The sequence below is a fragment of the Brienomyrus brachyistius genome, chromosome 2 (assembly GCF_023856365.1).
Source record: "Brienomyrus brachyistius isolate T26 chromosome 2, BBRACH_0.4, whole genome shotgun sequence".
Lineage (NCBI taxonomy): Eukaryota > Metazoa > Chordata > Actinopteri > Osteoglossiformes > Mormyridae > Brienomyrus > Brienomyrus brachyistius.
In genome coordinates this window covers 42318002-42345494 of record NC_064534.1, presented here as the reverse complement: position 1 = coordinate 42345494, position 27493 = coordinate 42318002, and the positions used below count along the sequence as shown (strand labels likewise).

The window sequence follows — 27493 nt, the reverse complement described above, 5'->3', positions numbered from 1 at the left end:
CACAGGTTAATCGCCGCACGTCCCCCGCCGGCAAACATTACTCCTTTGCCTACTGCATGTAGGCTTCTCTTAACGACCCTCTGTTATCAACTCCGCTAACAGCCACAAAATCTCCGCCGCACGAAGCCCACTGGTAGCTGCTGAATCACATGCTTCCCCAAAACGTCGCGCTGTCAGAACACTGGGAGCTACACACACCAACAAGTGCATACTGCAGGCTGCAGCCAGAACAATTTTCTACATTCAAACATCGACGGCCTCTTCTCTCTAAAAATTCACCAGACCGCTTCTACCACCAGCAAAGAAGTTTCCATCCCTAATTCCTCTGTGATTCCCACTAACCTAAACATTAAGCTGGCATTGAAGGGTGTGAATTACCCCGGCCAATCTGTTCTTTTAAATACAGCTTTTAGCAAGTTTTGAAAGGAGAAGAGCAGAACTTGCTATGCCAATAATATCGAGTCTTCTGTGGCGAAGTGGTTTTTGCATAGAAAACAAAGCGGTCAGTTGAAGAGGAATAATATCAGTACTTTGTTTAAAACTGTGTGTAAAAAGCTGTCTCTTTATCATTAACAATAAGTTGTAAAACGTGAATGGGGAGTGACAGTCTTCAAGTTTGTGAGAAGATCGCGCCCTGGTGGAATAAAGGCACGAACAGCTTACAGCACCTAGAATTACCAGGAAGTATTTAAAGTAAAATGGTGTGTAAAAGCTGCCTTTATGAATGAGAGAAAAATATATATATATATATATATATAAAATAGTAAAATGGAAGGGGAGTGATAGATTTAAATTAATCGTGAAGTGGAGCGCCCCCTGTATAAAGTAAAAGTGAGAAAAGCTTACAGCACCTGGTATTCCCAGGAGGTCTCCCATCCAAGTACTAACCAGACCCTACCCTGCTTGGCTTCCGAGATCAGATGAGATCGGGCGTGTTCAGGGTGGTATGGCCATAAGCGAGAGACGCGACCAAAAACAGCCCTTTTGCATTACACACGTCTATACATGCCAGTTAGTTCCATTGGATCCTACTCCTGGTTTTTTTTTTTTTTTTTATCTGACTCACACTGCAGCCCCACCATCCAATCGGCAGCGCCGGACCCACACCAAACATTCACCAAACTACTCAGCCGGCAGCCTACCACAATTATTCCATTCTTTCCGCATCCGCACACTTCCTTCTTTTTAACTCCTTTTCACTACCGCACAGGTTAATCGCCGCACGTCCCCCGCCGGCAAACATTACTCCTTTGCCTACTGCATGCAGGCTTCTCTTAACGACCCTCTGTTATCAACTCCGCTAACAGCCACAAAATCTCCGCCGCACGAAGCCCACTGGTAGCTGCTGAATCACATGCTTCCCCAAAACGTCGCGCTGTCAGAACACTGGGAGCTACACACGCCAACAAGTCCATACTGCAGGCTGCAGCCAGAACAATTTTCTACATTCAAACATCGACGGCCTCTTCTCTCTAAAAATTCACCAGACCGCTTCTACCACCAGCAAAAAAGTTTCCATCCCTAATTCCTCTGTGATTCCCACTAACCTAAACATTAAGCTGGCATTGAAGGGTGTGAATTACCCCGGCCAATCTGTTCTTTTAAATACAGCTTTTAGCAAGTTTTGAAAGGAGAAGAGCAGAACTTGCTATGCCAATAATATCGAGTCTTCTGTGGCGAAGTGGTTTTTGCATAGAAAACAAAGCAGTCAGTTGAAGAGGAATAATATCAGTACTTTGTTTAAAACTGTGTGTAAAAAGCTGTCTCTTTATCATTAACAATAAGTTGTAAAACGTGAATGGGGAGTGACAGTCTTCAAGTTTGTGAGAAGATCGCGCCCTGGTGGAATAAAGGCACGAACAGCTTACAGCACCTAGAATTACCAGGAAGTATTTAAAGTAAAATGGTGTGTAAAAGCTGCCTTTATGAATGAGAGAAAAATATATATATATATATAAAATAGTAAAATGGAAGGGGAGTGATAGATTTAAATTAATCGTGAAGTGGAGCGCCCCCTGTATAAAGTAAAAGTGAGAAAAGCTTACAGCACCTGGTATTCCCAGGATGTCTCCCATCCAAGTACTAACCAGACCCTACCCTGCTTGGCTTCCGAGATCGGATGAGATCGGGTGTGTTCAGGGTGGTATGGCCATAAGCGAGAGACGTGACCAAAAACAGCCCTTTTGCATTACACGCGTCTATACATGCCAGTTAGTCCCATTGGATCCTACTCCTGGTTTTTTTTTTTTTATCTGACTCACACTGCAGCACCACCATCCAATCGGCAGCGCCGGACCCACACCAAACATTCACCAAACTACTCAGCCGGCAGCCTACCACAATTATTCCATTCTTTCCGCATCCGCACACTTCCTTCTTTTTAACTCCTTTTCACTACCGCACAGGTTAATCGCCGCACGTCCCCCGCCGGCAAACATTACTCCTTTGCCTACTGCATGCAGGCTTCTCTTAACGACCCTCTGTTATCAACTCCGCTAACAGCCACAAAATCTCCGCCGCACGAAGCCCACTGGTAGCTGCTGAATCACATGCTTCCCCAAAACGTCGCGCTGTCAGAACACTGGGAGCTACACACACCAACAAGTCCATACTGCAGGCTGCAGCCAGAACTATTTTCTACATTCAAACATCGACGGCCTCTTCTCTCTAAAAATTCACCAGACCGCTTCTACCACCAGCAAAGAAGTTTCCATCCCTAATTCCTCTGTGATTCCCACTAACCTAAACATTAAGCTGGCATTGAAGGGTGTGAATTACCCCGGCCAATCTGTTCTTTTAAATACAGCTTTTAGCAAGTTTTGAAAGGAGAAGAGCAGAACTTGCTATGCCAATAATATCGAGTCTTCTGTGGCGAAGTGGTTTTTGCATAGAAAACAAAGCGGTCAGTTGAAGAGGAATAATATCAGTACTTTGTTTAAAACTGTGTGTAAAAAGCTGTCTCTTTATCATTAACAATAAGTTGTAAAACGTGAATGGGGAGTGACAGTCTTCAAGTTTGTGAGAAGATCGCGCCCTGGTGGAATAAAGGCACGAACAGCTTACAGCACCTAGAATTACCAGGAAGTATTTAAAGTAAAATGGTGTGTAAAAGCTGCCTTTATGAATGAGAGAAAAATATATATATATATAAAATAGTAAAATGGAAGGGGAGTGATAGATTTAAATTAATCGTGAAGTGGAGCGCCCCCTGTATAAAGTAAAAGTGAGAAAAGCTTACAGCACCTGGTATTCCCAGGAGGTCTCCCATCCAAGTACTAACCAGACCCTACCCTGCTTGGCTTCCGAGATCGGATGAGATCGGGCGTGTTCAGGGTGGTATGGCCATAAGCGAGAGATGCGACCAAAAACAGCCCTTTTGCATTACACACGTCTATACATGCCAGTTAGTCCCATTGGATCCTACTCCTGGTTTTTTTTTTTTTTTTTATCTGACTCACACTGCAGCACCACCATCCAATCGGCAGCGCCGGACCCACACCAAACATTCACCAAACTACTCAGCCGGCAGCCTACCACAATTATTCCATTCTTTCCGCATCCGCACACTTCCTTCTTTTTAACTCCTTTTCACTACCGCACAGGTTAATCGCCGCACGTCCCCCGCCGGCAAACATTACTCCTTTGCCTACTGCATGCAGGCTTCTCTTAACGACCCTCTGTTATCAACTCCGCTAACAGCCACAAAATCTCCGCCGCACGAAGCCCACTGGTAGCTGCTGAATCACATGCTTCCCCAAAACGTCGCGCTGTCAGAACACTGGGAGCTACACACGCCAACAAGTCCATACTGCAGGCTGCAGCCAGAACAATTTTCTACATTCAAACATCGACGGCCTCTTCTCTCTAAAAATTCACCAGACCGCTTCTACCACCAGCAAAAAAGTTTCCATCCCTAATTCCTCTGTGATTCCCACTAACCTAAACATTAAGCTGGCATTGAAGGGTGTGAATTACCCCGGCCAATCTGTTCTTTTAAATACAGCTTTTAGCAAGTTTTGAAAGGAGAAGAGCAGAACTTGCTATGCCAATAATATCGAGTCTTCTGTGGCGAAGTGGTTTTTGCATAGAAAACAAAGCGGTCAGTTGAAGAGGAATAATATCAGTACTTTGTTTAAAACTGTGTGTAAAAAGCTGTCTCTTTATCATTAACAATAAGTTGTAAAACGTGAATGGGGAGTGACAGTCTTCAAGTTTGTGAGAAGATCGCGCCCTGGTGGAATAAAGGCACGAACAGCTTACAGCACCTAGAATTACCAGGAAGTATTTAAAGTAAAATGGTGTGTAAAAGCTGCCTTTATGAATGAGAGAAAAATATATATATATATAAAATAGTAAAATGGAAGGGGAGTGATAGATTTAAATTAATCGTGAAGTGGAGCGCCCCCTGTATAAAGTAAAAGTGAGAAAAGCTTACAGCACCTGGTATTCCCAGGATGTCTCCCATCCAAGTACTAACCAGACCCTACCCTGCTTGGCTTCCGAGATCGGATGAGATCGGGTGTGTTCAGGGTGGTATGGCCATAAGCGAGAGGCGTGACCAAAAACAGCCCTTTTGCATTACACGCGTCTATACATGCCAGTTAGTCCCATTGGATCCTACTCCTGGTTTTTTTTTTTTATCTGACTCACACTGCAGCACCACCATCCAATCGGCAGCGCCGGACCCACACCAAACATTCACCAAACTACTCAGCCGGCAGCCTACCACAATTATTCCATTCTTTCCGCATCCGCACACTTCCTTCTTTTTAACTCCTTTTCACTACCGCACAGGTTAATCGCCGCACGTCCCCCGCCGGCAAACATTACTCCTTTGCCTACTGCATGCAGGCTTCTCTTAACGACCCTCTGTTATCAACTCCGCTAACAGCCACAAAATCTCCGCCGCACGAAGCCCACTGGTAGCTGCTGAATCACATGCTTCCCCAAAACGTCGCGCTGTCAGAACACTGGGAGCTACACACACCAACAAGTCCATACTGCAGGCTGCAGCCAGAACTATTTTCTACATTCAAACATCGACGGCCTCTTCTCTCTAAAAATTCACCAGACCGCTTCTACCACCAGCAAAGAAGTTTCCATCCCTAATTCCTCTGTGATTCCCACTAACCTAAACATTAAGCTGGCATTGAAGGGTGTGAATTACCCCGGCCAATCTGTTCTTTTAAATACAGCTTTTAGCAAGTTTTGAAAGGAGAAGAGCAGAACTTGCTATGCCAATAATATCGAGTCTTCTGTGGCGAAGTGGTTTTTGCATAGAAAACAAAGCGATCAGTTGAAGAGGAATAATATCAGTACTTTGTTTAAAACTGTGTGTAAAAAGCTGTCTCTTTATCATTAACAATAAGTTGTAAAACGTGAATGGGGAGTGACAGTCTTCAAGTTTGTGAGAAGATCGCGCCCTGGTGGAATAAAGGCACGAACAGCTTACAGCACCTAGAATTACCAAGAAGTATTTAAAGTAAAATGGTGTGTAAAAGCTGCCTTTATGAATGAGAGAAAAATATATATATATATAAAATAGTAAAATGGAAGGGGAGTGATAGATTTAAATTAATCGTGAAGTGGAGCGCCCCCTGTATAAAGTAAAAGTGAGAAAAGCTTACAGCACCTGGTATTCCCAGGAGGTCTCCCATCCAAGTACTAACCAGACCCTACCCTGCTTGGCTTCCGAGATCGGACGAGATCGGGCGTGTTCAGGGTGGTATGGCCATAAGCGAGAAACGTAACAAAAAACAGCCCTTTTGCATTACACGCGTCTATACATGCCAGTTAGTCCCATTGGATCATACTCCTGGTTTTTTTTTTTTTTTTATCTGACTCACACTGCAGCCCCACCATCCAATCGGCAGCGCCGGACCCACACCAAACATTCACCAAACTACTCAGCCGGCAGCCTACCACAATTATTCCATTCTTTCCGCATCCGCACACTTCCTTCTTTTTAACTCCTTTTCACTACCGCACAGGTTAATCGCCGCACGTCCCCCGCCGGCAAACATTACTCCTTTGCCTACTGCATGCAGGCTTCTCTTAACGACCCTCTGTTATCAACTCCGCTAACAGCCACAAAATCTCCGCCGCACGAAGCCCACTGGTAGCTGCTGAATCACATGCTTCCCCAAAACGTCGCGCTGTCAGAACACTGGGAGCTACACACACCAACAAGTCCATACTGCAGGCTGCAGCCAGAACTATTTTCTACATTCAAACATCGACGGCCTCTTCTCTCTAAAAATTCACCAGACCGCTTCTACCACCAGCAAAGAAGTTTCCATCCCTAATTCCTCTGTGATTCCCACTAACCTAAACATTAAGCTGGCATTGAAGGGTGTGAATTACCCCAGCCAATCTGTTCTTTTAAATACAGCTTTTAGCAAGTTTTGAAAGGAGAAGAGCAGAACTTGCTATGCCAATAATATCGAGTCTTCTGTGGCGAAGTGGTTTTTGCATAGAAAACAAAGCGGTCAGTTGAAGAGTAATAATATCAGTACTTTGTTTAAAACTGTGTGTAAAAAGCTGTCTCTTTATCATTAACAATAAGTTGTAAAACGTGAATGGGGAGTGACAGTCTTCAAGTTTGTGAGAAGATCGCGCCCTGGTGGAATAAAGGCACGAACAGCTTACAGCACCTAGAATTACCAGGAAGTATTTAGAGTAAAACGGTTTCTAAAAGCTGCCTTTATGAATGAGAGAAAAATATATATATATATAAAATAGTAAAATGGAAGGGGAGTGATAGATTTAAATTAATCGTGAAGTGGAGCGCCCCCTGTATAAAGTAAAAGTGAGAAAAGCTTACAGCACATGGTATTCCCAGGATGTCTCCCATCCAAGTACTAACCAGACCCTACCCTGCTTGGCTTCCAAGATCGGATGAGATCGGGTGTGTTCAGGGTGGTATGGCCATAAGCGAGAGACGTGACCAAAAACAGCCCTTTTGCATTACACGCGTCTATACATGCCAGTTAGTCCCATTGGATCCTACTCCTGTTTTTTTTTTTTTTTTATCTGACTCACACTGCAGCACCACCATCCAATCGGCAGTGCCGGACCCACACCAAACATTCACCAAACTACTCAGCCGGCAGCCTACCACAATTATTCCATTCTTTCCGCATCCGCACACTTCCGTCTTTTTAACTCCTTTTCACTACCGCACAGGTTAATCGCCGCACGTCCCCCGCCGGCAAACATTACTCCTTTGCCTACTGCATGCAGGCTTCTCTTAACGACCCTCTGTTATCAACTCCGCTAACAGCCACAAAATCTCCGCCGCACGAAGCCCACTGGTAGCTGCTGAATCACATGCTTCCCCAAAACGTCGCGCTGTCAGAACACTGGGAGCTACACACACCAACAAGTCCATACTGCAGGCTGCAGCCAGAACTATTTTCTACATTCAAACATCGACGGCCTCTTCTCTCTAAAAATTCACCAGACCGCTTCTACCACCAGCAAAGAAGTTTCCATCCCTAATTCCTCTGTGATTCCCACTAACCTAAACATTAAGCTGGCATTGAAGGGTGTGAATTACCCCGGCCAATCTGTTCTTTTAAATACAGCTTTTAGCAAGTTTTGAAAGGAGAAGAGCAGAACTTGCTATGCCAATAATATCGAGTCTTCTGTGGCGAAGTGGTTTTTGCATAGAAAACAAAGCGGTCAGTTGAAGAGGAATAATATCAGTACTTTGTTTAAAACTGTGTGTAAAAAGCTGTCTCTTTATCATTAACAATAAGTTGTAAAACGTGAATGGGGAGTGACAGTCTTCAAGTTTGTGAGAAGATCGCGCCCTGGTGGAATAAAGGCACGAACAGCTTACAGCACCTAGAATTACCAGGAAGTATTTAAAGTAAAATGGTGTGTAAAAGCTGCCTTTATGAATGAGAGAAAAATATATATATATATAAAATAGTAAAATGGAAGGGGAGTGATAGATTTAAATTAATCGTGAAGTGGAGCGCCCCCTGTATAAAGTAAAAGTGAGAAAAGCTTACAGCACCTGGTATTCCCAGGAGGTCTCCCATCCAAGTACTAACCAGACCCTACCCTGCTTGGCTTCCGAGATCGGATGAGATCGGGCGTGTTCAGGGTGGTATGGCCATAAGCGAGAGACGTGACCAAAAACAGCCCTTTTGCATTACACGCGTCTATACATGCCAGTTAGTCCCATTGGATCATACTCCTGGTTTTTTTTTTTTTTTTATCTGACTCACACTGCAGCACCACCATCCAATCGGCAGCGCCGGACCCACACCAAACATTCACCAAACTACTCAGCCGGCAGCCTACCACAATTATTCCATTCTTTCCGCATCCGCACACTTCCTTCTTTTTAACTCCTTTTCACTACCGCACAGGTTAATCGCCGCACGTCCCCCGCCGGCAAACATTACTCCTTTGCCTACTGCATGCAGGCTTCTCTTAACGACCCTCTGTTATCAACTCCGCTAACAGCCACAAAATCTCCGCCGCACGAAGCCCACTGGTAGCTGCTGAATCACATGCTTCCCCAAAACGTCGCGCTGTCAGAACACTGGGAGCTACACACACCAACAAGTCCATACTGCAGGCTGCAGCCAGAACTATTTTCTACATTCAAACATCGACGGCCTCTTCTCTCTAAAAATTCACCAGACCGCTTCTACCACCAGCAAAGAAGTTTCCATCCCTAATTCCTCTGTGATTCCCACTAACCTAAACATTAAGCTGGCATTGAAGGGTGTGAATTACCCCGGCCAATCTGTTCTTTTAAATACAGCTTTTAGCAAGTTTTGAAAGGAGAAGAGCAGAACTTGCAATGCTAATAATATCGAGTCTTCTGTGGCGAAGTGGTTTTTGCATAGAAAACAAAGCGGTCAGTTGAAGAGGAATAATATCAGTACTTTGTTTAAAACTGTGTGTAAAAAGCTGTCTCTTTATCATTAACAATAAGTTGTAAAACGTGAATGGGGAGTGACAGTCTTCAAGTTTGTGAAAAGATCGCGCCCTGGTGGAATAAAGGCACGAACAGCTTACAGCACCTAGAATTACCAGGAAGTATTTAGAGTAAAACGGTGTGTAAAAGCTGCCTTTATGAAAGAGAGAAAATAAAAATATATATATAAAATAGTAAAATGGAAGGGGAGTGATAGATTTAAATTAATCGTGAAGTGGAGCGCCCCCTGTATAAAGTAAAAGTGAGAAAAGCTTACAGCACCTGGTATTCCCAGGAGGTCTCCCATCCAAGTACTAACCAGACCCTACCCTGCTTGGCTTCCGAGATCGGATGAGATCGGGCGTGTTCAGGGTGGTATGGCCATAAGCGAGAGATGCGACCAAAAACAGCCCTTTTGCATTACACACGTCTATACATGCCAGTTAGTCCCATTGGATCCTACTCCTGGTTTTTTTTTTTTTTTTATCTGACTCACACTGCAGCACCACCATCCAATCGGCAGCGCCGGACCCACACCAAACATTCACCAAACTACTCAGCCGGCAGCCTACCACAATTATTCCATTCTTTCCGCATCCGCACACTTCCTTCTTTTTAACTCCTTTTCACTACCGCACAGGTTAATCGCCGCACGTCCCCCGCCGGCAAACATTACTCCTTTGCCTACTGCATGCAGGCTTCTCTTAACGACCCTCTGTTATCAACTCCGCTAACAGCCACAAAATCTCCGCCGCACGAAGCCCACTGGTAGCTGCTGAATCACATGCTTCCCCAAAACGTCGCGCTGTCAGAACACTGGGAGCTACACACACCAACAAGTCCATACTGCAGGCTGCAGCCAGAACTATTTTCTACATTCAAACATCGACGGCCTCTTCTCTCTAAAAATTCACCAGACCGCTTCTACCACCAGCAAAGAAGTTTCCATCCCTAATTCCTCTGTGATTCCCACTAACCTAAACATTAAGCTGGCATTGAAGGGTGTGAATTACCCCGGCCAATCTGTTCTTTTAAATACAGCTTTTAGCAAGTTTTGAAAGGAGAAGAGCAGAACTTGCTATGCCAATAATATCGAGTCTTCTGTGGCGAAGTGGTTTTTGCATAGAAAACAAAGCGATCAGTTGAAGAGGAATAATATCAGTACTTTGTTTAAAACTGTGTGTAAAAAGCTGTCTCTTTATCATTAACAATAAGTTGTAAAACGTGAATGGGGAGTGACAGTCTTCAAGTTTGTGAGAAGATCGCGCCCTGGTGGAATAAAGGCACGAACAGCTTACAGCACCTAGAATTACCAGGAAGTATTTAAAGTAAAATGGTGTGTAAAAGCTGCCTTTATGAATGAGAGAAAAATATATATATATATAAAATAGTAAAATGGAAGGGGAGTGATAGATTTAAATTAATCGTGAAGTGGAGCGCCCCCTGTATAAAGTAAAAGTGAGAAAAGCTTACAGCACCTGGTATTCCCAGGAGGTCTCCCATCCAAGTACTAACCAGACCCTACCCTGCTTGGCTTCCGAGATCGGATGAGATCGGGCGTGTTCAGGGTGGTATGGCCATAAGCGAGAAACGTAACAAAAAACAGCCCTTTTGCATTACACGCGTCTATACATGCCAGTTAGTCCCATTGGATCATACTCCTGGTTTTTTTTTTTTTTTTATCTGACTCACACTGCAGCCCCACCATCCAATCGGCAGCGCCGGACCCACACCAAACATTCACCAAACTACTCAGCCGGCAGCCTACCACAATTATTCCATTCTTTCCGCATCCGCACACTTCCTTCTTTTTAACTCCTTTTCACTACCGCACAGGTTAATCGCCGCACGTCCCCCGCCGGCAAACATTACTCCTTTGCCTACTGCATGCAGGCTTCTCTTAACGACCCTCTGTTATCAACTCCGCTAACAGCCACAAAATCTCCGCCGCACGAAGCCCACTGGTAGCTGCTGAATCACATGCTTCCCCAAAACGTCGCGCTGTCAGAACACTGGGAGCTACACACACCAACAAGTCCATACTGCAGGCTGCAGCCAGAACTATTTTCTACATTCAAACATCGACGGCCTCTTCTCTCTAAAAATTCACCAGACCGCTTCTACCACCAGCAAAGAAGTTTCCATCCCTAATTCCTCTGTGATTCCCACTAACCTAAACATTAAGCTGGCATTGAAGGGTGTGAATTACCCCGGCCAATCTGTTCTTTTAAATACAGCTTTTAGCAAGTTTTGAAAGGAGAAGAGCAGAACTTGCTATGCCAATAATATCGAGTCTTCTGTGGCGAAGTGGTTTTTGCATAGAAAACAAAGCGGTCAGTTGAAGAGTAATAATATCAGTACTTTGTTTAAAACTGTGTGTAAAAAGCTGTCTCTTTATCATTAACAATAAGTTGTAAAACGTGAATGGGGAGTGACAGTCTTCAAGTTTGTGAGAAGATCGCGCCCTGGTGGAATAAAGGCACGAACAGCTTACAGCACCTAGAATTACCAGGAAGTATTTAGAGTAAAACGGTTTCTAAAAGCTGCCTTTATGAATGAGAGAAAAATATATATATATATAAAATAGTAAAATGGAAGGGGAGTGATAGATTTAAATTAATCGTGAAGTGGAGCGCCCCCTGTATAAAGTAAAAGTGAGAAAAGCTTACAGCACATGGTATTCCCAGGATGTCTCCCATCCAAGTACTAACCAGACCCTACCCTGCTTGGCTTCCAAGATCGGATGAGATCGGGTGTGTTCAGGGTGGTATGGCCATAAGCGAGAGACGCGACCAAAAACAGCCCTTTTGCATTACACGCGTCTATACATGCCAGTTAGTCCCATTGGATCCTACTCCTGTTTTTTTTTTTTTTTTATCTGACTCACACTGCAGCACCACCATCCAATCGGCAGTGCCGGACCCACACCAAACATTCACCAAACTACTCAGCCGGCAGCCTACCACAATTATTCCATTCTTTCCGCATCCGCACACTTCCGTCTTTTTAACTCCTTTTCACTACCGCACAGGTTAATCGCCGCACGTCCCCCGCCGGCAAACATTACTCCTTTGCCTACTGCATGCAGGCTTCTCTTAACGACCCTCTGTTATCAACTCCGCTAACAGCCACAAAATCTCCGCCGCACGAAGCCCACTGGTAGCTGCTGAATCACATGCTTCCCCAAAACGTCGCGCTGTCAGAACACTGGGAGCTACACACACCAACAAGTCCATACTGCAGGCTGCAGCCAGAACTATTTTCTACATTCAAACATCGACGGCCTCTTCTCTCTAAAAATTCACCAGACCGCTTCTACCACCAGCAAAGAAGTTTCCATCCCTAATTCCTCTGTGATTCCCACTAACCTAAACATTAAGCTGGCATTGAAGGGTGTGAATTACCCCGGCCAATCTGTTCTTTTAAATACAGCTTTTAGCAAGTTTTGAAAGGAGAAGAGCAGAACTTGCTATGCCAATAATATCGAATCTTCTGTGGCGAAGTGGTTTTTGCATAGAAAACAAAGCGGTCAGTTGAAGAGGAATAATATCAGTACTTTGTTTAAAACTGTGTGTAAAAAGCTGTCTCTTTATCATTAACAATAAGTTGTAAAACGTGAATGGGGAGTGACAGTCTTCAAGTTTGTGAGAAGATCGCGCCCTGGTGGAATAAAGGCACGAACAGCTTACAGCACCTAGAATTACCAGGAAGTATTTAGAGTAAAACGGTTTCTAAAAGCTGCCTTTATGAATGAGAGAAAAAAATATATATATATATAAAATAGTAAAATGGAAGGGGAGTGATAGATTTAAATTAATCGTGAAGTGGAGCGCCCCCTGTATAAAGTAAAAGTGAGAAAAGCTTACAGCACCTAGAATTACCAGGAAGTATTTAGAGTAAAACGGTGTGTAAAAGCTGCCTTTATGAATGAGAGAAAAAAAAAATAATAATATATATATATATATATATATATATATATATAAAATAGTAAAATGGAAGGGGAGTGATAGATTTAAATTAATCGTGAAGTGGAGCGCCCCCCGTTTAAAGTAAAAGTGAGAAAAGCTTACAGCACCTGGTATTCCCAGGAGGTCTCCCATCCAAGTACTAACCAGACCCTACCCTGATTGGCTTCCGAGATCAGACGAGATCGGGCGTGTTCAGGGTGGTATGGCCATAAGCGAGAGACGTGACCAAAAACAGCCCTTTTGCATTACACGCGTCTATACATGCCAGTTAGTCCCATTGGATCATACTCCTGGTTTTTTTTTTTTTTTTATCTGACTCACACTGCAGCACCACCATCCAATCGGCAGCGCCGGACCCACACCAAACATTCACCAAACTACTCTGCCGGCAGCCTACCACAATTATTCCATTCTTTCCGCATCCGCACACTTCCTTCTTTTTAACTCCTTTTCACTACCGCACAGGTTAATCGCCGCACGTCCCCCGCCGGCAAACATTACTCCTTTGCCTACTGCATGCAGACTTCTCTTAACGACCCTCTGTTATCAACTCCGCTAACAGCCACAAAATCTCCGCCGCACGAAGCCCACTGGTAGCTGCTGAATCACATGCTTCCCCAAAACGTCGCGCTGTCAGAACAATGGGAGCTACACACACCAACAAGTCCATACTGCAGGCTGCAGCCAGAACAATTTTCTACATTCAAACATCGACGGCCTCTTCTCTCTAAAAATTCACCAGACCGCTTCTACCACCAGCAAAGAAGTTTCCATCCCTAATTCCTCTGTGATTCCCACTAACCTAAACATTAAGCTGGCATTGAAGGGTGTGAATTACCCCGGCCAATCTGTTCTTTTAAATACAGCTTTTAGCAAGTTTTGAAAGGAGAAGAGCAGAACTTGCTATGCCAATAATATCGAGTCTTCTGTGGCGAAGTGGTTTTTGCATAGAAAACAAAGCGGTCAGTTGAAGAGGAATAATATCAGTACTTTGTTTAAAACTGTGTGTAAAAAGCTGTCTCTTTATCATTAACAATAAGTTGTAAAACGTGAATGGGGAGTGACAGTCTTCAACTTTGTGAGAAGATCGCGCCCTGGAGGAATAAAGGCACGAACAGCTTACAGCACCTAGAATTACCAGGAAGTATTTAAAGTAAAATGGTGTGTAAAAGCTGCCTTTATGTATGAGAGAAAAATATATATATATATAAAATAGTAAAATGGAAGGGGAGTGATAGATTTAAATTAATCGTGAAGTGGAGCGCCCCCCGTTTAAAGTAAAAGTGAGAAAAGCATACAGCACCTGGTATTCCCAGGAGGTCTCCCATCCAAGTACTAACCAGACCCTACCCTGCTTGGCTTCCGAGATCAGACGAGATCGGGCGTGTTCAGGGTGGGATGGCCGTAAGCGAGAGATGCTACCAAAAACAGCCCTTTTGCATTACACGCGTCTATACATGCCAGTTAGTCCCATTGGATCCTACTCCTGGTTTTTTTTTTTTTTTTTATCTGACTCACACTGCAGCCCCACCATCCAATCGGCAGCGCCGGACCCACACCAAACATTCACCAAACTACTCAGCCGGCAGCCTACCACAATTATTCCATTCTTTCCGCATCCGCACACTTCCTTCTTTTTAACTCCTTTTCACTACTGCACAGGTTAATCGCTGCACGTCCCCCGCCGGCAAACATTATTCCTTTGCCTACTGCATGCAGGCTTCTCTTAACGACCCTCTGTTATCAACTCCGCTAACAGCCACAAAATCTCCGCCGCACGAAGCCCACTGGTAGCTGCTGAATCACATGCTTCCCCAAAACGTCGCGCTGTCAGAACACTGGGAGCTACACACACCAACAAGTCCATACTGCAGGCTGCAGCCAGAACAATTTTCTACATTCAAACATCGACGGCCTCTTCTCTCTAAAAATTCACCAGACCGCTTCTACCACCAGCAAAGAAGTTTCCATCCCTAATTCCTCTGTGATTCCCACTAACCTAAACATTAAGCTGGCATTGAAGGGTGTGAATTACCCCGGCCAATCTGTTCTTTTAAATACAGCGTTTAGCAAGTTTTGAAAGGAGAAGAGCAGAACTTGCTATGCCAATAATATCGAGTCTTCTGTGGCGAAGTGGTTTTTGCATAGAAAACAAAGCGGTCAGTTGAAGAGGAATAATATCAGTACTTTGTTTAAAACTGTGTGTAAAAAGCTGTCTCTTTATCATTAACAATAAGTTGTAAAACGTGAATGGGGAGTGACAGTCTTCAAGTTTGTGAGAAGATCGCGCCCTGGTGGAATAAAGGCACGAACAGCTTACAGCACCTAGAATTAACAGGAAGTATTTAAAGTAAAATGGTGTGTAAAAGCTGCCTTTATGAATGAGAGAAAAATATATATATATATAAAATAGTAAAATGGAAGGGGAGTGATAGATTTAAATTAATCGTGAAGTGGAGCGCCCCCTGTATAAAGTAATAGTGAGAAAAGTTTACAGCACCTGGTATTCCCAGGAGGTCTCCCATCCAAGTACTAACCAGACCCTACCCTGCTTGGCTTCCGAGATCGGATGAGATCGGGCGTGTTCAGGGTGGTATGGCCATAAGCGAGAGACGTGACCAAAAACAGCCCTTTTGCATTACACGCCTCTATACATGCCAGTTGGTCCCATTGGATACTACTAATGTTCTTTTTTTTTTTTTATCTGACTCACACTGCAGCCCCACCATCCAATCGGCAGCGCCGGACCCACACCAAACATTCACCAAACTACTCAGCCGGCAGCCTACCACAATTATTCCATTCTTTCCGCATCCGCACACTTCCTTCTTTTTAACTCCTTTTCACTACCGCACAGGTTAATCGCCGCACGTCCCCCGCCGGCAAACATTACTCCTTTGCCTACTGCATGCAGGCTTCTATTAACGACCCTCTGTTATCAACTCCGCTAACAGCCACAAAATCTCCGCCGCACGAAGCCCACTGGTAGCTGCTGAATCAGATGCTTCCCCAAAACATCGCGCTGTCAGAACACTGGGAGCTACACACACCAACAAGTCCATACTGCAGGCTGCAGCCAGAACAATTTTCTACATTCAAACATCGATGGCCTCTTCTCTCTAAAAATTCACCAGACCGCTTCTACCACCAGCAAAGAAGTTTCCATCCCTAATTCCTCTGTGATTCCCACTAACCTAAACATTAAGCTGGCATTGAAGGGTGTGAATTACCCCGGCCAATCTGTTCTTTTAAATACAGCTTTTAGCAAGTTTTGAAAGGAGAAGAGCAGAACTTGCAATGCTAATAATATCGAGTCTTCTGTGGCGAAGTGGTTTTTGCATAGAAAACAAAGCGGTCAGTTGAAGAGGAATAATATCAGTACTTTGTTTAAAACTGTGTGTAAAAAGCTGTCTCTTTATCATTAACAATAAGTTGTAAAACGTGAATGGGGAGTGACAGTCTTCAAGTTTGTGAAAAGATCGCGCCCTGGTGGAATAAAGGCACGAACAGCTTACAGCACCTAGAATTACCAGGAAGTATTTAGAGTAAAACGGTGTGTAAAAGCTGCCTTTATGAAAGAGAGAAAATAAAAATATATATATAAAATAGTAAAATGGAAGGGGAGTGATAGATTTAAATTAATCGTGAAGTGGAGCGCCCCCTGTATAAAGTAAAAGTGAGAAAAGCTTACAGCACCTGGTATTCCCAGGTGGTCTCCCATTCAAGTACTAACCAGACCCTACTCTGCTTAGCTTCCGAGATCAGACAAGATCAGGCGTGTTCAGGGTGGTATGGCCATAAGCGAGAAATGCTACCAAAAACAGCCCTTTTGCATTACACGCCTTTATACATGCCAGTTGGTCCCATTGGATCCTACTCCTGGTTTTTTTTTTTTTTTTTTATCTGACTCACACTGCAGCCCCACCATCCAATCGGCAACGCCGGACCCACACCAAACATTCACCAAACTACTCAGCCGGCAGCCTACCACAATTATTCCATTCTTTCCGCATCCGCACACTTCCTTCTCTTTAACTCCTTTTCACTACCGCACAGGTTAATCGCCGCACGTCCCCCGCCAGCAAACATTACTCCTTTGCCTACCGCATGCAGGCTTCTCTTAACGACCCTCTATTATCAACTCCGCTAACAGCCACAAAATCTCCGCCGCACGAAGCCCACTGGTAGCTGCTGAATCACATGCTTCCCCAAAACGTCGCGCTGTCAGAACACTGGGAGCTACACACACCAACAAGTCCATGCTGCAGGCTGCAGCCAGAACAATTTTCTACATTCAAACATCGACGGCCTCTTCTCTCTAAAAATTCACCAGACCGCTTCTACCACCAGCAACGAAGTTTCCATCCCTAATTCCTCTGTAATTCCCACTAACCTAAACATTAAGCTGGCATTGAAGGGTGTGAATTACCCCGGCCAATCTGTTCTTTTAAATACAGCTTTTAGCAAGTTTTGAAAGGAGAAGAGCAGAACTTGCTATGCCAATAATATCGAGTCTTCTGTGGCGAAGTGGTTTTTGCATAGAAAACAAAGCGGTCAGTTGAAGAGGAATAATATCAGTACTTTGTTTAAAACTGTGTGTAAAAAGCTGTCTCTTTATCATTAACAATAAGTTGTAAAACGTGAATGGGGAGTGGCAGTCTTCAAGTTTGTGAGAAGATCGCGCCCTGGTGGAATAAAGGCACGAAGAGCTTACAGCACCTAGAATTACCAGGCAGTATTTAGAGTAAAACGGTGTGTAAAAGCTGCCTTTATGAAAGAGAGAAAATAAAAATATATATATAAAATAGTAACATGGAAGGGGAGTGATAGATTTAAATTAATCGTGAAGTGGAGCGCCCCCTGTATAAAGTAAAAGTGAGAAAAGCTTACAGCACCTGGTATTCCCAGGAGGTCTCCCATCCAAGTACTAACCAGACCCTACCCTGCTTGGCTTCCGAGATCAGACAAGATCGGGTGTGTTCAGGGTGGTATGGCCGTAAGCGAGAGATGCTACCAAAAACAGCCCTTTTGCATTACACGCCTCTATACATGCCAGTTGGTCCCATTGGATCCTACTCCTGTTTTTTTTTTTTTTTTTTATCTGACTCACACTGCAGCCCCACCATCCAATCGGCAGCGCCGGACCCACACCAAACATTCACCAAACTACTCAGCCGGCAGCCTACCACAATTATTCCATTCTTTCCGCATCCGCACACTTCCTTCTCTTTAAGTCCTTTTCACTACCGAACAGGTTAATCGCCGCACGTCCCCCGCCGGCAAACATTACTCATTTGCCTACCGCATGCAGGCTTCTCTTAAAGACCCTCTGTTATCAACTCCGCTAACAGCCACAAAATCTCCGCCGCACGAAGCCCACTGGTTGCTGTTGAATCACATGCTTCCCCAAAACGTCACGCTGTCAGAACACTGGGAGCTACACACGCCAACAAGTCCATACTGCAGGCTGCAGCCAGAACAATTTTCTACATTGAAACATCGACGGCCTCTTCTCTCTAAAAATTCACCAGACCGCTTCTACCACCAGCAAAGAAGTTTCCATCCCTAATTCCTCTGTGATTCCCACTAACCTAAACATTAAGCTGGCATTGAAGGGTGTGAATTACCCCGGCCAACCTGCTCTTTTAAATACAGCTTTTAGCAAGTTTTGAAAGGAGGAGAAGAGCAGATAATATGCCAATAATATCGAATATTCTGTGGCGAAGTGGTTTTTCCATAGAAAACAAAGCGGTGAGTTTAAGAGGAATTATATCAGTACTTTGTTTAAAACTGTGTGTAAAAAGCTGTCTCTTTATCATTAACAATAAGTTGTAAAACGTGAATGGGGAGTGACAGTCTTCAAGTTTGTGAGAAGATCGCGCCCTGGTGGAATAAAGGCACGAACAGCTTACAGCACCTAGAATTACCAGGCAGTATTTAGAGTAAAACGGTGTGTAAAAGCTGCCTTTATGAATGAAAGAAAAAATATATATATATAAAATAGTAAAATGGAAGGGGAGTGATAGATTTAAATTAATCGTGAAGTGGAGTGCCCCCTGTATAAAGTAAAAGTGAGAAAAGCTTACAGCACCTGGTATTCCCAGTAGGTCTCCCATCCAAGTACTAACCAGACCCTATCTTGCTTGGCTTCCGAGATCAGACGAGATCGGGCGTGTTCAGGGTGGTACGGCCGTGAGCGAGAAAAACTACCAAAAACAGTCCTTTTGCATTACACGCCTCTATACATGCCAGTTAGTCCAAGTGGATCCTACTCCTGTTTTTTTTTTTTTTTTTATCTGACTCACACTGCAGCCCCACCATCCAATCGGCAGTGCCGGAACCATACCAAACATTCACCAAACTACTCAGCCGGCAGCCTACCACAATTATTCCATTCTTTCTGCATCCGCACACTTCCTTCTCTTTAACTCCTTTTCACTACCGCACAGGTTAATCGCCGCACGTCCCCCGCCGGCAAACATTACTCCTTTGCCTACCGCATGCAGGCTTCTCTTAATGACCTTCTGTTATCAACTCCGCTAACAGCCACAAAATCTCCGCCGCACGAAGCCCACTGGTAGCTGCTGAATCACATGCTTCCCCAAAACGTCGCGCTGTCAGAACACTGAGAGCTACACACACCAACAAGTCCATACTGCAGGCTGCAGCCAAAACAATTTTCTACATTCAAACATCGACGGCCTCTTCTCTCTAAAAATTCACCAGACCGCTTCTACCACCAGCAAAGAAGTTTCCATCCCTAATTCCTCTGTGATTCCCACTAACCTAAACATTAAGCTGGCATTGAAGGGTGTGAATTACCCCGGCCAACCTGCTCTTTTAAATACAGCTTTTAGTAAGTTTTAAAAGGAGGAGAAGAGCAGATAATATGCCAATAATATCGAATATTCTGTGGTGAAGTGGTTTTTGCATAGAAAACAAAGCGGTGAGTTGAAGAAGAATTATATCAGTACTTTGTTTAAAACTGTGTGTAAAAAGCTGTCTCTTTATTATTAACAATAAGTTGTAAAACGTGAATGGGGAGTGACAGTCTTCAAGTTTGTGAGAAGATCGCGCCCTGGTGGAATAAAGGCACGAACAGCTGACAGCACCTAGAATTACCAGGCAGTATTTAGAGTAAAACGGTTTCTAAAAGCTGCCTTTATGAAAGAGAGAAAAAAAATATATATATATATATATATATATATATATATATATAAAATAGTAAAATGGAAGGGGAGTGATAGATTTAAATTAATCGTGAAGTGGAGCGCCCCCTGTATAAAGTAAAAGTGAGAAAAGCTTACAGCACCTGGTATTCCCAGGTGGTCTCCCATCCAAGTACTAACCAGACCCTACCCTGCTTAGCTTCCAAGATCAGACGAGATCGGGCGTGTTCAGGGTGGTATGGCCGTAAGCGAGAGATGCTACCAAAAACAGCCATTTTGCATTTCACGCGTCTATACATGCCAGTTAGTCCCATTGGATCCTACTCCTGGTTTTTTTTTTTTATCTGACTCACACTGCAGCCCCACCATCCAATCGGCAGCGCCGGACCCACACCAAACATTCACCAAACTACTCAGCCGGCAGCCTACCACAATTATTCCATTCTTTCCGCATCCGCACACTTCCTTCTTTTTAACTCCTTTTCACTACCGCACAGGTTAATCGCCGCACGTTCCCCGCCGGCAAACATTACTCCTTTGCCTACTGCATGCAGGCTTCTCTTAATGACCCTCTGTTATCAACTCCGCTAACAGCCACAAAATCTCCGCCGCACGAAGCCCACTGGTAGCTGCTGAATCACATGCTTCCCCAAAACGTCGCGCTGTCAGAACACTGGGAGCTACACACACCAACAAGTCCATACTGCAGGCTGCAGCCAGAACAATTTTCTACATTCAAACATCGACGGCCTCTTCTCTCTAAAAATTCACCAGACCGCTTCTACCACCAGCAAAGAAGTTTCCATCCCTAATTCCTCTGTGATTCCCACTAACCTAAACATTAAGCTGGCATTGAAGGGTGTGAATTACCCCGGCCAATCTGTTCTTTTAAATACAGCTTTTAGCAAGTTTTGAAAGGAGAAGAGCAGAGCTTGCTATGCCAATAATATCGAGTCTTCTGTGGCGAAGTGGTTTTTGCATAGAAAACAAAGCGGTCAGTTGAAGAGGAATAATATCAGTACTTTGTTTAAAACTGTGTGTAAAAAGCTGTCTCTTTATCATTAACAATAAGTTGTAAAACGTGAATGGGGAGTGACAGTCTTCAAGTTTGTGAGAAGATCGCGCCCTGTTGGAATAAAGGCACGATCAGCTTACAGCACCTAGAATTACCAGGAAGTATTTAGAGTAAAACGGTTTCTAAAAGCTGCCTTTATGAATGAGAGAAAAAAAATATATATATATAAAATAGTAAAATGGAAGGGGAGTGATAGATTTAAATTAATCGTGAAGTGGAGCGCCCCCTGTATAAAGTAAAAGTGAGAAAAGTTTACAGCACCTGGTATTCCCAGGTGGTCTCCCATCCAAGTACTAACCAGACCCTACCCTGCTTAGCTTCCGAGATCAGATGAAATCGGGCGTGTTCATGGTGGTATGGCCGCAAGCGAGAGACGCTACCAAAAACAGCCCTTTTGCATTACACGCCTCTATACATGCCAGTTGGTCCCATTGGATCCTACTAATGTTTTTTTTTTTTTTTTATCTGACTCACACTGCAGCCCCACCATCCAATCAGCAGCGCCGGACCCACACCAAACATTCACCAAACTACTCAGCCGGCAGCCTACCACAATTATTCCATTCTTTCCGCATCCGCACACTTCCTTCTCTTTAAGTCCTTTTCACTACCGCACAGGTTAATCGCCGCACGTCCCCCGCCGGCAAACATTACTCCTTTGCCTACCTCATGCAGGCTTCTCTTAACGACCCTCTGTTATCAACTCCGCTAACAGCCACAAAATCTCTGCCGCTCGAAGCCCACTGGTAGCTGTTGAATCACATGCTTCCCCAAAACGTTACGCTGTCAGAACACTGGGAGCTACACACGCCAACAAGTCCATACTGCAGGCTGCAGCCAGAACAATTTTCTACATTGAAACATCGACGGCCTCTTCTCTCTAAAAATTCACCAGACCGCTTCTACCATCAGCAAAGAAGTTTCCATCCCTAATTCCTCTGTGATTCCCACTAACCTAAACATTAATCTGGCATTGAAGGGTGTGAATTACCCCGGCCAACCTGCTCTTTTAAATACAGCTTTTAGTAAGTTTTAAAAGGAGGAGAAGAGCAGATAATATGCCAATAATATTGAATATTCTGTGGCGAAGTGGTTTTTGCATAGAAAACAAAGCGGTGAGTTGAAGAAGAATTATATCAGTACTTTGTTTAAAACTGTGTGTAAAAAGCTGTCTCTTTATTATTAACAATAAGTTGTAAAACGTGAATGGGGAGTGACAGTCTTCAAGTTTGTGAGAAGATCGCGCCCTGGTGGAATAAAGGCACGAACAGCTGACAGCACCTAGAATTACCAGGCAGTATTTAGAGTAAAACGGTTTCTAAAAGCTGCCTTTATGAAAGAGAGAAAAAATATATATATATATATATATAAAATAGTAAAATGGAAGGGGAGTGATAGATTTAAATTAATCGTGAAGTGGAGCGCCCCCTGTATAAAGTAAAAGTGAGAAAAGCTTACAGCACGTGGTATTCCCAGGCAGTCTCCCATCCAAGTACTAACCAGACCCTACCCCGCTTAGCTTCCGAGATCAGACGAGATTGGGCGTGTTCAGGGTGGTATGGCCATAAGCGAGAGCTGCGAACAAAAACAGCCCTTTTGCATTACACGCGTCTATACATGCCAGTTAGTCCCATTGGATCCTACTAATGTTTTTTTTTTTTTTTTATCTGACTCACACTGCAGCCCCACCATCCAATCAGCAGCGCCGGACCCACACCAAACATTCACCAAACTACTCAGCCGGCAGCCTACCACAATTATTCCATTCTTTCCGCATCCGCACACTTCCTTCTCTTTAAGTCCTTTTCACTACCGCACAGGTTAATCGCCGCACGTCCCCCGCCGGCAAACATTACTCCTTTGCCTACCTCATGCAGGCTTCTCTTAACGACCCTCTGTTATCAACTCCGCTAACAGCCACAAAATCTCTGCCGCTCGAAGCCCACTGGTAGCTGTTGAATCACATGCTTCCCCAAAACGTTACGCTGTCAGAACACTGGGAGCTACACACGCCAACAAGTCTATACTGCAGGCTGCAGCCAGAACAATTTTCTACATTGAAACATCGACGGCCTCTTCTCTCTAAAAATTCACCAGACCGCTTCTACCATCAGCAAAGAAGTTTCCATCCCTAATTCCTCTGTGATTCCCACTAACCTAAACATTAATCTGGCATTGAAGGGTGTGAATTACCCCGGCCAACCTGCTCTTTTAAATACAGCTTTTAGCAAGTTTTGAAAGGAGGAGAAGAGCAGACCTTGCTATGCCAACAATATCAAGTCTTCTGTGGCGAAGTGGTTTTTGCATAGAAAACAAAGCGGTCAGTTGAAGAGGAATAATATCAGTACTTTGTTTAAAACTGTGTGTAAAAAGCTGTCTCTTTATCATTAACAATAAGTTGTAAAACGTGAATGGGGAGTGACAGTCTTCAAGTTTGTGAGAAGATCGCGCCCTGGTGGAATAAAGGCACGAACAGCTTACAGCACCTAGAATTACCAGGAAGTATTTATAGTAAAACGGTGTGTAAAAGTTGCCTTTATGAATGAGAGAAAAAAATATATATATATAAAATAGTAAAATGGAAGGGGAGTGATAGATTTAAATTAATCGTGAAGTGGAGCGCCCCCTGTATAAAGTAAAAGTGAGAAAAACTTACAGCACCTGGTATTCCCAGGAGGTCTCCCATCCAAGTACTGACCAGACCCTACCCTGCTTGGCTTCCGAGATCGGATGAGATCGGGCGTGTTCAGTGTGGTATGGCCATAAGCGAGAGACGCGACCAAAAACAGCCCTTTTGCATTACACGCCTCTATACATGCCAGTTAGTCCCATTGGATCCTACTCCTGTTTTTTTTTTTTTTTTTTTTATCTGACTCACACTGCAGCCCCACCATCCAATCGGCAGTGCCGGACCCACACCAAACATTCACCAAACTACTCAGCCGGCAGCCTACCACAATTATTCCATTCTTTCCGCATCCGCACACTTCCTTCTCTTTAACTCCTTTTCACTACCGCACAGGTTAATCGCCGCACGTCCCCCGCCAGCAAACATTACTCCTTTGCCTACCGCATGCAGGCTTCTCTTAACGACCCTCTGTCATCAACTCCGCTAACAGCCACAAAATCTCCGCCGCACGAAGCCCACTGGTAGCTGTTGAATCACATGCTTCCACAAAACGTCGCGCTGTCAGAACACTGGGAGCTACACACACCAACAAGTCCATACTGCAGGCTGCAGCCAGAACAATTTTCTACATTCAAACATCGACGGCCTCTTCTCTCTAAAAATTCACCAGACCGCTTCTACCACCAGCAAAGAAGTTTCCATCCCTAATTCCTCTGTGATTCCCACTAACCTAAACATTAATCTGGCATTGAAGGATGTGAATTACCCCGGCCAACCTGCTCTTTTAAATACAGCTTTTAGCGAGTTTTGAAAGGAGGAGAAGAGCAGACCTTGCTATGCCAATAATATCGAGTCTTCTGTGGTGAAGTGGTTTTTGCATAGAAAACAAAGCGGTGAGTTGAAGAGGAATTATATCAGTACTTTGTTTAAAACTGTGTGTAAAAAGCTGTCTCTTTATCATTAACAATAAGTTGTAAAACGTGAATGGGGAGTGACAGTCTTCAAGTTTGTGAGAAGATCGCGCCCTGGTGGAATAAAGGCACGAACAGCTTACAGCACCTAGAATTACCAGGCAGTATTTAGAGTAAAACGGTGTGTAAAAGCTGCCTTTATGAATGAGAGAAAAAAAAAAAAATATATATATAAAATAGTAAAATAGAAGGGGAGTGATAGATTTAAATTAATCGTGAAGTGGAGCGCCCCCTGTATAAAGTAAAAGTGAGAAAAGCTTACTGCACCTGGTATTCCCAGGTGGTCTCCCATCCAAGTACTAACCAGACCCTACCCTGCTTGGCTTCCGAGATCAGACGAGATCGGGCGTGTTCAGGGTGGTATGGCCGTAAGCGAGAGATGCTACCAAAAACAGCCCTTTTGCATTACACGCCTCTATACATGCCAGTTGGTCCCATTGGATCCTACTAATGTTTTTTTTTTTTTTTTATCTGACTCACACTGCAGCCCCACCATCCAATCGGCAGCGCCGGACCCACACCAAACATTCACCAAACTACTCAGCCGGCAGCCTACCACAATTATTCCATTCTTTCCGCATCCGCACACTTCCTTCTCTTTAACTCCTTTTCACTACCGCACAGGTTAATCGCTGCACGTCCCCCGCCGGCAAACATTAGTCCTTTGCCTACCGCATGCAGGCTTCTCTTAATGACCTCCTGTTATCAACTCCGCTAACAGCCACAAAATCTCCGCCGCACGAAGCCCACTGGTAGCTGCTGAATCACATGCTTCCCCAAAACATTGCGCTGTCAGAACACTGGGAGCTACACACACCAACAAGTCCATACTGCAGGCTGCAGCCAGAACAATTTTCTACATTCAAACATCGACGGCCTCTTCTCTCTAAAAATTCACCAGACCGCTTCTACCACCAGCAAAGAAGTTTCCATCCCTAATTCCTCTGTGATTCCCACTAACCTAAACATTAAGTTGGCATTGAAGGGTGTGAATTACCCAGGCCAAACTGCTCTTTTAAATACAGCTTTTAGGAAGTTTTGAAAGGAGGAGAAGAGCAGATAATATGCCAATAATATCGAGTCTTCTGTGGTGAAGTGGTTTTTGCATAGAAAACAAAGCGGTGAGTTTAAGAGGAATAATATCAGTACTTTGTTTAAAACTGTGTGTAAAAAGCTGTCTCTTTATTATTAACAATAAGTTGTAAAAAGTGAATGGGGAGTGACAGTCTTCAAGTTTGTGATAAGATCGCTCCCTGGTGGAATAAAGGCACAAACAGCTTACAGCACCTAGCATTACCAGGCAGTATTTAGAGTAAAACGGTGTGTAAAAGCTGCCTTTATGAATGAGAGAAAAAAGAAATATATAAAATAGTAAAATGGAAGGGGAGTGATAGATTTAAATTAATCGTGAAGTGGAGCGCCCCCTGTATAAAGTAAAAGTGAGAAAAGCTTACAGCACCTGGTATTCCCAGGCGGTCTCCCATTCAAGTACTGAACAGACACTAGCCTGCTTAGCTTCCGAGATCAGACAGGATCGGGCGTGTTCAGGGTGGTATGGCCGTAAACGATAGCCGCTAACAAAAACAGCCCTTTTGCATTACACGCCTCTATACATGCCAGTTAGTCCCATTGGATCCTACTCCTGTTTTTTTTTGTTCTGGCTGCAGCCTGCAGTATGGACTTGTTGGCGTGTGTAGCTCCCAGTGTTCTGACAGCGTGACGTTTTGGGGAAGCATGTGATTCAACAGCAACCAGTGGGCTTCGTACGGCAGAGATTTTGTGGCTGTTAGCGGAGTTGATAACAGAGGGTCTTTAAGAGAAGCCTGCATGCGGTAGGCGAATGAGTAATGTTTGCCGGCGGGGGACGTGCGGCGATTAACCTGTGCGGTAGTGAAAAGGACTTAAAGAGAAGGAAGTGTGCGGATGCGGAAAGAATGGAATAATTGTGGTAGGCTGCCGGCTGAGTAGTTTGGTGAATGTTTGGTGTGGGTCCGGCGCTGCCGATTGGATGGTGGGGCTGCAGTGTGAGTCAGATAAAAAAAAAAAAAACCAGGAGTAGGATCCAATGGGACTAACTGGCATGTATAGACGCGTGTAATGCAAAAGGGCTGTTTTTGGTAGTATCTCTCGCTTACGGCCATACCACCCTGATCTCGGAAGATAAGCAGGTTAGGGTCTGGTTAGTACTTGGATGGGAGACCACCTGGGAATACCACGTGCTGTAAGCTTTTCACACTTTTACATTATACAGGGGGCGCTCCACTTCACGATTAATTTAAATCTATCACTCCCCTTCCATTTTAATATTTTATATATATATTTTTTTTCTCTCATTCATAAAGGCAGCTTTTAGAAACCGTTTTACTCTAAATACTGCCTGGTAATTCTAGGTGCTGTAAGCTGTTCGTGCCTTTATTCCACCTGGGCGCGATCTTCTCACAAACTTGAAGACTGTCACTCCCCATTCACGTTTTACAACTTATTGTTAATAATAAAGAGACAGCTTTTTACACAAAGTTTTAAACTAAGTACTGATATTATTCCTCTTCAACTCACCGCTTTGTTTTCTATGCAAAAACCACTTCGCCACAGAAGACTCGATATTATTGGCATAGCAAGGTCTGCTCTTCTCCTCCCTTCAAAACTTGCTAAAAGCTGTATTTAAAAGAGCAGGTTGGCCGGGGTAATTCACACCCTTCAATGCCAGATTAATGTTTAGGTTAGTGGGAATCACAGAGGAATT

At 44.1% G+C, this 27493-nt stretch overlaps 20 non-coding genes and 2 pseudogenes across 20 annotated transcripts; all 22 read right to left on the bottom strand.

The window, feature by feature from the left end:
• Positions 1-839: 839 nt before the first annotated feature.
• LOC125733045 (5S ribosomal RNA) lies at positions 840-958 on the bottom strand. The gene has a single exon (XR_007392403.1). It is a non-coding gene; the product is annotated as a 5S ribosomal RNA (ribosomal RNA).
• A 1080-nt stretch (positions 959-2038) lies between these two features.
• Positions 2039-2157, bottom strand: LOC125734887 (5S ribosomal RNA). The gene has a single exon (XR_007394189.1). It is a non-coding gene; the product is annotated as a 5S ribosomal RNA (ribosomal RNA).
• A 1074-nt stretch (positions 2158-3231) lies between these two features.
• LOC125732734 (5S ribosomal RNA) lies at positions 3232-3350 on the bottom strand. The gene has a single exon (XR_007392104.1). It is a non-coding gene; the product is annotated as a 5S ribosomal RNA (ribosomal RNA).
• Positions 3351-4428: 1078 nt separating this feature from the next.
• On the bottom strand, positions 4429-4547 carry LOC125734886 (5S ribosomal RNA). The gene has a single exon (XR_007394188.1). It is a non-coding gene; the product is annotated as a 5S ribosomal RNA (ribosomal RNA).
• Positions 4548-5620: 1073 nt separating this feature from the next.
• LOC125733348 (5S ribosomal RNA) lies at positions 5621-5739 on the bottom strand. The gene has a single exon (XR_007392694.1). It is a non-coding gene; the product is annotated as a 5S ribosomal RNA (ribosomal RNA).
• Positions 5740-6816: 1077 nt separating this feature from the next.
• LOC125730907 (5S ribosomal RNA) lies at positions 6817-6935 on the bottom strand. The gene has a single exon (XR_007391200.1). It is a non-coding gene; the product is annotated as a 5S ribosomal RNA (ribosomal RNA).
• Positions 6936-8011: 1076 nt separating this feature from the next.
• LOC125732733 (5S ribosomal RNA) lies at positions 8012-8130 on the bottom strand. Its single transcript, XR_007392103.1, has one exon. It is a non-coding gene; the product is annotated as a 5S ribosomal RNA (ribosomal RNA).
• Positions 8131-9208: 1078 nt separating this feature from the next.
• LOC125732732 (5S ribosomal RNA) lies at positions 9209-9327 on the bottom strand. Its single transcript, XR_007392102.1, has one exon. It is a non-coding gene; the product is annotated as a 5S ribosomal RNA (ribosomal RNA).
• A 1077-nt stretch (positions 9328-10404) lies between these two features.
• Positions 10405-10523, bottom strand: LOC125732731 (5S ribosomal RNA). The gene has a single exon (XR_007392101.1). It is a non-coding gene; the product is annotated as a 5S ribosomal RNA (ribosomal RNA).
• Positions 10524-11600: 1077 nt separating this feature from the next.
• LOC125730906 (5S ribosomal RNA) lies at positions 11601-11719 on the bottom strand. The gene has a single exon (XR_007391199.1). It is a non-coding gene; the product is annotated as a 5S ribosomal RNA (ribosomal RNA).
• A 1282-nt stretch (positions 11720-13001) lies between these two features.
• LOC125734966 (5S ribosomal RNA) lies at positions 13002-13120 on the bottom strand. Its single transcript, XR_007394267.1, has one exon. It is a non-coding gene; the product is annotated as a 5S ribosomal RNA (ribosomal RNA).
• Positions 13121-14197: 1077 nt separating this feature from the next.
• On the bottom strand, positions 14198-14316 carry LOC125735581 (5S ribosomal RNA). Its single transcript, XR_007394875.1, has one exon. It is a non-coding gene; the product is annotated as a 5S ribosomal RNA (ribosomal RNA).
• Positions 14317-15394: 1078 nt separating this feature from the next.
• On the bottom strand, positions 15395-15513 carry LOC125734055 (5S ribosomal RNA). Its single transcript, XR_007393382.1, has one exon. It is a non-coding gene; the product is annotated as a 5S ribosomal RNA (ribosomal RNA).
• Positions 15514-16590: 1077 nt separating this feature from the next.
• LOC125729519 (5S ribosomal RNA) lies at positions 16591-16709 on the bottom strand. Its single transcript, XR_007389953.1, has one exon. It is a non-coding gene; the product is annotated as a 5S ribosomal RNA (ribosomal RNA).
• A 1080-nt stretch (positions 16710-17789) lies between these two features.
• LOC125733882 (5S ribosomal RNA) lies at positions 17790-17908 on the bottom strand. The gene has a single exon (XR_007393215.1). It is a non-coding gene; the product is annotated as a 5S ribosomal RNA (ribosomal RNA).
• A 1077-nt stretch (positions 17909-18985) lies between these two features.
• LOC125731569 (5S ribosomal RNA) lies at positions 18986-19104 on the bottom strand (annotated as a pseudogene).
• Positions 19105-20206: 1102 nt separating this feature from the next.
• LOC125733538 (5S ribosomal RNA) lies at positions 20207-20325 on the bottom strand. The gene has a single exon (XR_007392881.1). It is a non-coding gene; the product is annotated as a 5S ribosomal RNA (ribosomal RNA).
• A 1074-nt stretch (positions 20326-21399) lies between these two features.
• On the bottom strand, positions 21400-21518 carry LOC125736356 (5S ribosomal RNA). Its single transcript, XR_007395636.1, has one exon. It is a non-coding gene; the product is annotated as a 5S ribosomal RNA (ribosomal RNA).
• A 1083-nt stretch (positions 21519-22601) lies between these two features.
• LOC125731267 (5S ribosomal RNA) lies at positions 22602-22720 on the bottom strand. The gene has a single exon (XR_007391554.1). It is a non-coding gene; the product is annotated as a 5S ribosomal RNA (ribosomal RNA).
• Positions 22721-23799: 1079 nt separating this feature from the next.
• On the bottom strand, positions 23800-23918 carry LOC125736126 (5S ribosomal RNA). The gene has a single exon (XR_007395409.1). It is a non-coding gene; the product is annotated as a 5S ribosomal RNA (ribosomal RNA).
• A 1087-nt stretch (positions 23919-25005) lies between these two features.
• On the bottom strand, positions 25006-25124 carry LOC125734904 (5S ribosomal RNA). The gene has a single exon (XR_007394206.1). It is a non-coding gene; the product is annotated as a 5S ribosomal RNA (ribosomal RNA).
• A 1073-nt stretch (positions 25125-26197) lies between these two features.
• Positions 26198-26316, bottom strand: LOC125731683 (5S ribosomal RNA; annotated as a pseudogene).
• Between the last annotated feature and the right edge of the window lie 1177 nt (positions 26317-27493).